Here is an 11,055-nt window from a genome sequence, read left to right on the forward strand (position 1 = left end):
TACCTTGAAACAATGTGTATCGTCAATAGCAATGTAATTTGTCGATAAAATATTCTATGCTTCATATATTAAAATTCTATTTTTGACAGTTCCAATAAAAAAAGAAATGAGGAGCTCCATCCTTTTGCAAAATCAAGAAACCATGCCTGTTGATGCAAGAGGGCAACTGAAATAATGGTATACATCTAAAATATGCTAACATTGGGTTTTTTTTTTCAGAATTAAAAGTATTGGAAAAACTTTACGCGGTTATATTTTATTATTTTTAAAAGGGTGAAAGAACTTGCTTGTTGACTTCCACAAAATTTAACAAGATTTATTTAGGTGATCATTAGCGTCAGCAAGTTTTGATTATGATTGATTTGGAACTTCTCTCTTGTCTCCAATGGAAAAATGTGGTACTTGGTAGATACACAAAATATTCAAAGAGTGCATTTCTTCAGAATTGCTTGATCAATTTCCAATTTGAGTGCCCTAAATTTTGAACCTATCATTTGTTTAAAGCTATTGTCTTTGCACCATTTTTTAAAAATTTGTTTCTGGTTCAAATACCTTTGAAATACGTACATAAAATCCAAAACTTCTTCTTAATAGATTTAATTATATGCTGGTACATTGACATTAATGATAATTAAATAAATAATCATTGAAAAAACCAAAAGAACAGACAAATCAGTTTGAAGATTATCCTCTTGTCCATTTGTCTGCAACATTATTCAGGATATTGTTGCCGTGTGTTGGGCAGAAAATGTGAATGCAATGTAATGTAAGAATAAACATATTTTGTTAATGGACAGAAGCAGCAGCAATGAGAATTGTTGTCAAATTCCATTGACTTTTAAGGTAATAATGAAGGAAATCAAATGGTACATGTCATTTGATAGACAAGACTCTTTGACTAATGATCACTCCTTCTCACACCTAAATCTGTAATTTAATATGACATTCGATGTGCTTTCTCAAGTCTTATAGACAAGACTTTCTAAAGTGATTAATTGCTAATTATTCAAAATGACTAATTATTATTCACCAATATTATAATTAATTAGACATTTTTTTCTGATCATTTCATATTTTTGTTTACATTATATATATATTTATAATAAGTGTACACTTAAAGAAAATCTTGAATCCGGAACTAAACCTGTCCTTTGAGATAAAAGCAGTTAGCTATAATAACAGTGCATAATCGTAAGCTGAAGTACTTGTCTATAAATACTTGTATGGAAATGTGAAACTCCACAAAACATGAAGAATCTTCACATCCTGATTTCACTCTTTTTGCCTACCTTATTTCTCTTTTCATGCTTTTTATCTCTTGTTCTATCTTTTTACTCTTCTCCTACTGATCTCCAAAACCAGTGCCTTGATGACCAAAAATCTGCTCTGTTGCAATTGCACCATGATCTTTACTATGCCCCAAATTTTACTTTCTCTTCCAAAGTCAATCTTTGGGTTCCTAACACCGATTGTTGCTCTTGGAATGGAATTACCTGTGATGCTCTAGGTAATGTGATTGGGCTTGATCTCAGTTACAAAAGCCTTTCAGGCAACTTTCACTCCATTTTCAATCTCCGTCATCTTCAACGTCTTAATCTTGCTGGAAACAATTTAATACTACTCTGTTTCAATATGAGTTTGATAGATTCCCAAATTTAACTCATCTCAACCTTTCAAACTCATGTTTCCATGACCAAATTCCAGTGGGGATTTCATACTTAACAAGGTTAGTCTCTCTTGATCTATCTAATCAAGATTCTTGCTATCTAAGATATTTGCAAATTCTTGATCCAAACCATCTGCCTTTCGAACTTGAACAACCTCTGAAACTAAAAAACCCAAACTTCAAGACATTAATCCAAAATTTGAAACCTCTTACAGAGCTCTACTTGGATAGTGTGAGCATTTCAACTCAATGTACTAAATGGTGTGAAGCCACATCCATAGCACTTCCTAACCTGCACGTGTTAAGTCTATCAAACTGTGGTTTGACAGGGCCATTTTGTTCTTCACTCTCAAAACTTACTTTTCTTTCCAAACTTTTCCTTGATGGGAATTCGATCTCTTATTTGCCTCCCAATTTCTTGAAAATTTCCTCTCGTTTGGTTTCTCTCAATTTAATGAATTGCAATTTGAGTGGGCATTTTCCAACAAAAGCTTTCTCATCGCCAAAAATACAAAGCATTGACATTTCAAAAAATTACAATCTTGAAGGTCAGTTGCCAGAATTTCCATTAAACAATACTTTACGGATCTTGAGGATTTCTTCTACAAAGTTCAGTGGAAAACTACCAGAATCAATTGGTAATCTCAAATTCTTGACAATTTTAAGTCTCTACAATTGCAGTTTCTTTGGACAAATTCCATCATCAATTGCAAATCTTACAAATCTTGTGCAATTGAGTTTAGCAATTAATAATTTTAGTGGCTTAATCCCTCCATTTCATAGATCTGGAGTTCCAAATCTTTCGTTTCTTAGTTTGTCATTGAACCACCTCTCTGGATCAATACATTCTTCGTTATTTGCTCTCCTATCATTAAAGATCTTGGATATTGGTGAAAATCAGTTGTTTGGTGAAATTGATGAGTTCCTCAATGCATCTTCTTCATTGATTGAAATACTGTCTTTAGGCTACAATAGCTTTAGTTCCATGAAGCTTGACATGTTCTTCCAACTCAAGAACTTAAGGTCTCTTTGGCTTTCCAATACAAGCTTATCAATTGAAAGCAATATCACAAGCCTTGCTTTTCACCAATTAGAGACACTATACCTACGCTTATGCAACCTTACTGAATTTCCAGAATTCATCAAAACACAAGACAAGTTGGCTCATCTAGATCTTTCTGATAACCAAATCCATGGTTTTGTGCCAAACTGGATGTGGAAGAAAAGTTTGTTGTATCTGGATCTTTCTAACAATTCTCTCTCATCTTGGGACCAATTTTCACTAAATCAATCTCTAACTTCTTCACAAGGCTTTTTATCAAGACCTTTTTGCAATTTGAGTCAACTTGAGAGGTTTGGTGCATCCTTTAACAAATTAAGTGGGCCAATCCCAAGTTGCTTGGGCAATATCAGTTCTCTCAGCATTTTGGATCTACAAAAAAATAATTTCAGTGGCAACATACCAGATTTTGCAAAAGCAACCCAATTAAATTGGCTTCAACTCAATGACAATAAATTGGAAGGGAAATTGCCAAGGTCATTAGCTAATTGCACAATGCTCCAAGTTTTAAACCTTGGAAACAATACTCTGTATGATACATTCCCTTTGTGGCTGGGAAAATTGCCTGCGTTGATGGTCCTTGTATTGCAAGCAAATATGTTTTATGGTCCAATTAAACATGTGAAAAATTATTTTCAAGACTTGGATGTACTAGACATTGCTTTTAATAATTTTTCTGGTCAATTACCAATTGAATTCTTTCAAGCCCCTCAACTAAGGTCACTCAAAATTTGTGGGAATAAACTGAAAGGAAAGTTGCCGAGGTCGTTAGCCTATTGCAGTAAGCTTGAAGTTTTGGACGTTGGAAAAAATATGATACAAGACACATTTCCTTTTTGGTTGGTGAAATTGCCTTCTTTAAAGGTTCTTGTACTAAGAGCAAATAGATTTTATGGTCCGATTAAAATTTCTGAGGATGAAAATGTTTTTCTAAAGTTACACATACTGGACCTTGCTTCCAATAACTTTTCAGGTGAGTTACCTGTTGGATTTTTTCAATCTTTGAAGGCAATGAGGATGATGATTGTTGGCAACCAAGCTAAGCCAGATTATATTGGAGATAATTACTACCAGGACTCTGTGACAATTGTGAATAAAGGGTTTGAACTTTTTTACGAGAAAATCTTAACCATCTTTGCTTGTCTTGACCTTTCCAATAATAGTTTCCATGGGAGAATACCGGAAGAAATACAAAAGCTCAAGTCACTCAAAGTGCTAAACTTGTCCTACAACAGCTTCCTTGGCCCAATTCCGTTAGCACTTGGAAACTTAACTGAGCTTGAGTCGTTGGACCTCTCCCAGAACAAACTCTCTGGAAAGATTCCTCCACAGCTTACAAGCCTAACTTTTCTTGAAGCATTGAATCTCTCTTACAACCAACTTGAGGGAAGCATACCACAAAGCTACCAATTTGGTACATTTCCAAACGATTCTTACAAAGGGAACCCAAGATTGTGTGGGCCGCCTTTGACAAAGAAATGCAATGAAGTAGGTTTTGGAATGCCACCCCCTTAAGGAAGACGAAGATTCATGGGTAGATGGTATATCTGTTTGGAAAATCTTATTGATTAGGTATGGATGTGGTTTGGTGATTGGGTTATCTATTGGATATACAGTGCTGAATGAGATGGGAAACAAATGGATGGTAGGTTTACATGGAATCGAAATAAAAAAAGGAGAAGATCTTCTAGGTGATTCCATCAAAATTCAAGTTTCAAATCCATTTGATAAGCATTTTAGAATACTTAATAACTCAAAAGTTTTCTTGGTGATTCTTTGAGCTGTAGTTAATTGCCTAAACAAATAGAATTATTTAAATACTTTCTTGCATTATAAGTGTGATATATACATATATATATATCTGCACTAACTGATATTTGACTAAAATGATTACATTTAAAATTTAATTAAAAAAGGTTTCAACTTTAGATGTTTCATTTCCTTTTTAAACTTGGCATTGCTTTTAAAACTAGAAACAAGAATTGCATGCAAACTAGTATATGTCCTTTGAATTCCTAACTTCATTTTATAAATGACAATCATGAGTTTTCAAGTCAGTAATTTGTAAAAGACTTGGGTGACTGGCATTTTGAGTTAGATTGAGCTGTCGGCCATCCAAAGAGCAAAGCAAAGCTTTGGCATCTGTTGTCCTTAATTAGATTGGCTTGGGATGCTCATATATATTTTATTTGGCAGGAGCACAATCTAAGGAAGTTTGTCTGGCCATCTAAAGATATAGAAGCTATTGTTTCAACCATCGTAAGTTCCTTTTGGCTTAGTTCAATAACAAGATTGCAGTCTCCGGTTGCACTCTGTCTTCAACAACAGAAATTGTCTGAATGTTTGTGGCTTGGTGTTACGGTACTTGTGTCTCGGTGTTACGGTACTTGTGTCTCAGTTCTTTCTCTTCTGCTCACCTAAGATGATTGGCAGTATGTCTGATTGTATTGTACTTGTCTTCTGTTCTGTCTATGGGGTGGTGTTTTACTGCTGAGTTATGGGGTTACCCTGTCGTTGACCCTATTGTATAACTCTGTTTTTATTAATAATTTCTGGCTTAGCAAAAGAAAAATGTGTCTGAATTGGCGATCGGTTCCTTAATGTTGCTTAGTTTGATTACTTTGCAAAAGTAAGATTGTTCTTGGACATTTGTAACATTTTGATAGCTTACTGTTTACTTGCAGCAAGTCTACTGCTTTCTTTGGGTCAATAAAAATAATTTATCCAAAGAAATTCTTAAAGAAAATCTTATAATCTTTTAAGTTCTTCATTATTGTTATACGTAAGTGATTATGTCAGCAGCCACATAGTAGGTCTTACGCATGAAAGCCCAGTTTGCCACGCCTTCATCTAAGAGCTATAAAAAAGTACAACCAGACCAGACAGGTGATTCACTACTGAATTCTCTTTTCTCTCTTTTAACTGCTTCTTACTCTCCCTTTACTTGCTTCTGGTATACCTTACTAACTTAACTTGAGCGGGGAATACCTCAAAATAACATTTTTGGCACACTGACTTTCTACTCTGTGACAGGTCACACAAACTCTCCTTCTCAACCTTCAGTTAAACTTTCGACTATCAGACCAGGAATTACATCAACAATTATCAATTATTCAACTCAACTATTTGCAGTGCAGGAATTTGATATAAGCCATGGCATGTACAACAATGACTATGCCTACCACTTTAACTGCCAAAACTAGAAGTTACATCTCCGAACACAGAAAAATCTTCACGGACCAAGCTCAAGCTAAGATGCTTTATTCCTGTATTACCTGCTACATCACTACAGATAGAAAAACAACGAAAAGAAAAGAGCAAAGCTTCCAGTTCCAGGTATCAAGCTCAACAATTCCAAACTAACTTCGATAGTATTTTATTGTCCCTAACAACTATAGATTTGACTATGGCGAGAAAGATTGAATATTTGCTTTATTATTTTCTTCAACTTTAATCCCATATCATCCTTTGTTTCTTTGCTTCAGCACTCCCACAGACAAAAAAAAATGGTTTGTTGTAAGTTCTATTGCTATATGATTGATTTGCATGTAGAACAGACCTTGACTAAACAAAAACATGAGGACAATACATTCAGTAACTTATATATACTCACTTCTCTAGAATTCCAGTGAATCCTTTCCATAACTTATTCTCTATCTAATAGAAATAAAGCGTCATAACTAAATAGCCAGTATTCAAACATTGATGTGCTAAGTGTTCTGATATAGCCACTAATCCATAATTAAAAGACGAAGTTATAGAAGACACGCTATGTTTCAATCACTGGTCATTTTATAGGTAGTTTTTTTCTCTAGTAGTCAGCTTGATGCTGTAAACCAGGAAGGTTGTCAAGCCTTCTGATATTTAGCCTATTTTGAGTATTACCTCAGAATTTATGTTTTGAAGATTGGTGCAGGTAAAAAGATATTTGATAACTTTGGAATTGACAAAAGCCACATTGGACAGAGTGATTATGCATCTATGAAGACTTTGCCGCTAGAGGTTTTCTTCTACAACTGTCCTCATGCAGCCCTAGGTTCTTGCTCTTTGAATCCTTCTCTAACAAGAAATGTAGGTATCAACAAGAAAAATATTTTATTCTTATGAATTCGGTCATTTGAAAATTTTACAGGGATAAATGAAAACAAAAACTCATGCTGAAAAGGAAAATTTTAGAGGGAAAAAAGGAAACAAAAAAGATTACTATTTCTTGAGTTTAACTTTAGGTTTGCCAGCTAATTTCACTTTTTTTTTTTTTTTTGAATGCAGGAACCATATTTTTCCAGGAAGAAAACCGATAATTAATGTTTTCTATGCGTTGGACTTGGACAACACCAAAAATCACAGCTCCTGTTAGCCGTCCCTACCCAATTGAAACTACCATCAATCCAACATTCTTAAACTCTTTGAAGTAACATCCTAGATCCTACCAGTATGTGTCATTGAGACCTGGATTCTGATCTGATCAAGCTGAATTCTTGGCCATTATGAAGGTTGTGAAGTTGGATGCTGATTCGTGGAAAATTAATACTGGATTGCACTGCTATCTCTAGGTAGAAGAAATGCTACTTCATGGGTAAAAGGCAGCAGTAGGGTTTGTTGGCATCTCAGGAACGCCAATTTTGTATATACATTACAAGTTTACAATTGTCTACTCATTCAGTTGATTTCGACAACTCTGGGAACTTCATGTAAAAACCTAAGTCTTACTCTGCTAAATCCTATCACTCAACTCATAAGTCAGTTGTGGAATGACGCAGAAAGAATGCTTACCTAAATGGTAACACACATGCCTGCAACAACAATGATTTTAAAGAGCTCAGCACTGCATAATCCAAAATTCCCCCAAGCTCAAGCAGGGAAATGATTTCATTTAATAAGGTATTCAGACAAGTGAATCTTCCACTACAACACTAAACAAAGAAATAAAAGTGTTCAAGGCTGCAGGAGTTGTAACAAAGCATCAATGGATTTATTGTTTACACTGTTCAGCCATCTTTCTACGTATCTCATGAGCAGTATTGAAAATGCCAAGGGTGGGTTACTTGCATACAAAGCATTTCTTATTCTTTGAGTGATGCTGAAAAACCAAAAGATGCAGTTGGTTATTTTACATTGGAACGAGAATAAAAATGTAATCTATACTGACATGAGGCACCAAAAGTTTACAATGTAAAGTTAAAATATGTCCTATTTCTATAGCTGAAAAACAGTTGGTCCGCATAAAATATTCTTTGTATGTAAGTAACCAAAAAAAGTTTTGCACCTCAGTAATGCATTAACAACAAATGTAACAAAAACTAATAGACATTAACCTAGCACAAAAAAGACACTAAAAAAATCAATCTACATGAAAAGGCATATGTGGGTACCTTTAAAGCACAATGCTCGTAGAAGTAGTGCTTGCACTTAGTCACAACAGGATCCACAAAAGGCTGCAGGCAAATAAAACATGCAAAGCGCAATGAATCATCATCGTCATCATCACTCTGGTCTACCCCTGCCTCATCATCATCATCGCCACCCAAAGCCAGATTTCTCTTCCTTGATTTCTCTGCTTCTTCCCAGTCCTTCTCTAACTGCCATCAGGACTTGTAATCTCCACAATCATGCATAAACTTACATGAATCTCCGTAACCACAGCAATCAGTTTCTTTGCAGCCTTTACAGATGTCAGGCTGATAATCAAATCTTGTGGAAAACCTGATGCGGGCAGAAGCCCTAAGAGGTCCATGTGAGCCACCTGTTTTCTCACTGGAAACTGTTTGCTCTCTTCGAAACCCAGCCTTATGATTCACATAGCCATGCATTCCTGTATACAACTTCTCTCCCCCAGAGCTTATCTTTTTCCCCTTCAAAGACTCCTCCACTCGTTTAAGAACTTTTTCACGTATAGTGCAAGAATCTTTTGTAAACTCAGTCTCAGTTTCTAAGGCTGCTGTAGCTCTGCTATCATTTTGAATTTGAATTTCCTTCGAAGACTCAAACTGAAAAATCGGTTTGTCAGATTCTGTATTTGATTCAGTGGAAGCGGCACTATTGGAGGATCCACTTGAAAATTATAACATATTGTCAAAGCCTTTTTCTGATTGTGCAACAGAGATATGGCATTTCTGGAGTCTTCATCTTCAACTTCATCTTCATTTATTGTCCTTTTCCTTATGTTTTTGCCCTTTGTTGGCTTCCTAAAGAAATTGCAGACAGAAAAATCACAGAGTTAGCTATATAAGTAAATATACATATACACCTTTAAAAAGAATGAAACAAAAAAAGGAACAAATTTTACCTTGTTCAGATTGTTGAGGTTCTGTTTCAGATTGCTGAGGTTCTATTCCTGGATACTGGGGCTCACTTGAATATGTCATCTTAACAGAACCAAGAGCAAAGGTTTTATAGGTTCCTTGCCTTAAACAAGATGAACTTCAAATCGTTTACAACTGTTGCTTCAATCACTTGAAAGAAGGCTTTAAACTAAGTGAGTGAAAATCCTTATTACTATTAATTAAGGTAATGAATGAAACATGATCAACACACTAACTGGTGTCATAACTAAATTTCCATAGATACGATCAAGCATTCTCTCATGAAAAGCCTAAATGCACAATATTTTACCCAAGTCATAAATTTCTATTCATGCAAGAAAGTGAAGGAATTAAATTTTTTATCCAAAGAACAAAATATTTACAGTACTCACCTGAACAAGAAGTCTAAAACGCAATGCCCAATACATTTAACTTTTACCCACGATTGGCTAATCGAATTGAAATTAACGAACAAGAAGAGATCGTCCTTCGTCGATTAATACCTTTCGGTCATCGGAGTTGTGATTTTTTGAAATCGGAATTGGAACTGGGTAGGAATCGACTGAAGGATGGAAGAATCGGGTATGAATCGAATGAAAGATGAAAGAACGAAGGAGCATCGGAGGAACCCTAAAGCCCACAATTCTTTTATCAGGCTGTCGGATTCTTTTTTTGCCCTCTTATTTGTTTAGAAAATCAGTCAATTTTTTGTCCAAATTGTACAGTAGACAACAGCCATGCCTACGTTAATGCCACCTCACCACTGAAAATTACACGTCCTCTACATAATATTCTGGCTCAGCAATTAAAAGCACGTGTAGTACACGCGAATAATTTTCCCCCATGTTGGCAATGCCTATCGAAATAATCTTTTGCACCAATTGGACTTTGCGTTGGTTGTCCTTTCAAACCAGCTTTGACCGAAACGCAAAAAAATTGCTTCTTCTAAACTGCTAAATTTCTTCAATTAAAGAATTTTCGTTTCTGATGACTTTTTTTTTATTCAAATTCGATGAAAAATCTAATCTTTTTATCTGAATAAGAATAAAAATATGTATTTAAAATTTAAGAATACAAACGAAAATAATATAATTTTAAATTTTTATCAAACATAATAACGAAAATTTTTAATTTTTTTAAGTTATAAATATGGGCTGTTCAACCCATTAAATCTCCACAAAAATAAAAATGGATATAAATTTAAAATATATATAAAATATAGATATAATGTAAAAAAATTAAAAATGAAAATAAAAAATGTTATACCCGTCCCATTGACATCTTTTATTTCAGCATTTGCTGTAAGTTTCAACCTTCTGTGCTGCAATGTGTTTAAGGGTAAACAAAGATCAAGAAGAGAAAGTTAATCAAATTGACCGGCTTTCAACTCCTTGATGATATTATAATCAATATACTGCTGAAGATACCAGTCAAATCTCTCTTAAACATTCAAATGTGTAATGCAAGCCACGGCGGTCTTTGATCTCTGACCCTCAATTTCCCAAACTGCATCTCAAGTGAACGCTCCATGGAGCAATGTGCAATCCAATAACAATGACTTATCATTCCATTCTTGTTGGTAAAGTTATCTATCAAACTCACCTGGTAGCCACAAGACAAATATTTTCTGTCAAACAGACCTATCAACAAAGACCCTCAAATTCTTCATATTATGATTGTTGAAAGATTTAAGATGATAATCCTCGGTTTAATTAAAGCTAAACATGTACAAAACTTCCAAACGTTTACAATATTAACTTGTTGATATGGTGCATAAGATCTTTCTGTGTGGAATTTAAAATATGCTTACTACATCACTAAGACACCTTAAGAAACAAACCAGCCATCCACACCTGCCTTCAATATTTAAGTGAGCTTAAATGGTTACAATTGGTATCACAGATTCAGAGAAAATATTTTTCCAATATCCAAAGGTTAGAGTCCTAGTCATTTTCATTAAATTTTAGGTGAACAAATTCCTTTTAACTGTCTCTTGAGACACAACAATGGCTAGCTGACAATTTCTT

General features: G+C 34.6%; 2 pseudogenes across 1 annotated transcript; one reads left to right on the forward strand and one right to left on the reverse strand.

Annotated features, from left to right (window-relative positions):
- Positions 1-1,248: 1,248 nt before the first annotated feature.
- LOC149511030 (receptor-like protein 7) lies at positions 1,249-7,279 on the forward strand (annotated as a pseudogene).
- A 277-nt stretch (positions 7,280-7,556) lies between these two features.
- On the reverse strand, positions 7,557-9,738 carry LOC149511031 (zinc finger CCCH domain-containing protein 1-like; annotated as a pseudogene). The gene is made up of 4 exons (XR_016334512.1): positions 9,421-9,738; positions 9,014-9,091; positions 8,099-8,928; positions 7,557-7,806 (listed from the first exon to the last, which is right to left on the reverse strand). The product of XR_016334512.1 is annotated as a zinc finger CCCH domain-containing protein 1-like (transcript).
- Positions 9,739-11,055: the final 1,317 nt, after the last annotated feature.

Source organism: Durio zibethinus, chromosome 27, assembly GCF_047325235.1.
Source record: "Durio zibethinus cultivar Kanyao isolate XHJ-2024 chromosome 27, ASM4732523v1, whole genome shotgun sequence".
NCBI lineage: Eukaryota > Viridiplantae > Streptophyta > Magnoliopsida > Malvales > Malvaceae > Durio > Durio zibethinus.